A 1,738-nucleotide genomic window follows, 5' to 3' on the forward strand; every position below is an offset into this window, starting at 1 on the left:
CTGCAAACAACACTCGCGAGTCGCGAGCTCGCGAGTCGACTCTTTTCTTCGTTCAAAGAGTCGCTAAAGTGTGCCACGACTCTTTGAACGAAGGAAAGAGTCGACTCGCGAGCATGCTCCTTCCCCTCTCATCGTACACGGCACTTTTCAGCCAGCTTTACTCAACTAGGGGTAGGGAAAGGGAACAGAGAGGACCCCCCCTCCCTCTCCTCTCCAGTACCCAATTGCTGCCCGCAGAATCGACTTGCTTTCTTTCAAAAATTCCGGCAGCCAGGCGAGTATACACTTGCGCATGCGCCTTTCTCGCAAAATTCGTGGAAAGGAGAGAGTTGCTTGGTGCGCGGAGGAGTCGTGGCACACATACGACTCTCTGAACGTGTCGTTCAATTCTGGTGAACGAGTCGTTCACCGCTCACAAGAGAGAGTCGTTACTTTTGAACGACTCGTTCACGAACGACCCATCACTAGTTTGTAAGAAAATTCCACTTAAATTCTCATATGGCCTGACATCTAGGGAGCAAATTAGTAAACGTTTGTTTAGGAAATTGGAACTGCGTTGAGGGCGTACTGATGCTGTTCCTCACTTTTCCTGATGGTGCTATGTTCCTCTGTCATTCCATAGAAGCTATTAATCCTCCATAGAATGATTGTAAATTGTAACAGTTGTAAGATATCGAAACTATATTAAAAGACTCAAGATGCTTTAGGAACCAACGTACCATCAGTCACGCCCACTGAACTGAAGAGAAGATTAAATTTATTAATTCGCTCTCTCGGTGGTGCAACTAACTGTAAATATCTCTGCATAGGAGAAATCTACAACAAACTGATGCACAATATTAGATAAATATTTAAAAGTTAAATATATTCACTACATATTCCATCGTGGGTGCGAGTACACAATGTATATTATATGCCTTAAGTTTTCTTTGTTTGAATTTTTAAGTTGACTTCGTGCAAAATTGACTAATCGGGACTGCATCTACAGTGGGTGGGATGCAAAGCACTGTGTAATGTGCCTCTTCTGGGTAACGAACCCGGGATCTTTTGATTCAAAGCCGACGACGTCACACATTCTTGAATGCAAAATTCTATACTCACATGTAATGTGTGTGTCTTGATGTGTGAAGAATGAATTGACGAAATCGATTAAAGAACAATCACAGCAACATGCCTGCCATGCTATACCACGATTCGAACCTAGAACCCCTGCCTTGGTAGCCCTCTGATCACATCAGCTCCACACAACACCCCCCCCCTTTCTCCCGTCTCCAATTCTTTCACGGTATGAAGCAATGTGTACGGAATAAACAAGTAATAATACACAAGCAAGCACGTAAAACATTGTCCATATTCCTAGTGAAACTACAAGTAATATAAATTTCATCCAAGTTACTTCACTGTGTTACAATTGTTATTAAACCACTTCTTTAGTAATTCACAAAACCTTCCTTGAGGGGCCGAATTTTCACCAAGGTCTATGCGCCGCAGCCCTTTAAATCCGGCCCTGAGCGTAGTTTGCCATTTTCATAATTTAACTCCTCCTACCAGTTGAAATTTTCATGCTGCATCCAGCTACCTCAGCGGAGTAGGTGCCGGATTCGAATCCCTGCCTGGGCATGGGTGTTTTTCAACATCATTCATCCTCATCGTCGCGCTTAGTCAAAATTGCATAAAAGTGACGTAAAACAACAAAAAAATCAACGTACCTTGTAACCACTCCCTCTCAACTAAGCTC

The sequence above is a fragment of the Lepisma saccharinum genome, unplaced genomic scaffold (genome assembly GCF_977018435.1).
Source record: "Lepisma saccharinum unplaced genomic scaffold, izLepSacc3.1 HAP1_SCAFFOLD_420, whole genome shotgun sequence".
Taxonomy (NCBI): Eukaryota; Metazoa; Arthropoda; class Insecta; order Zygentoma; family Lepismatidae; genus Lepisma; species Lepisma saccharinum.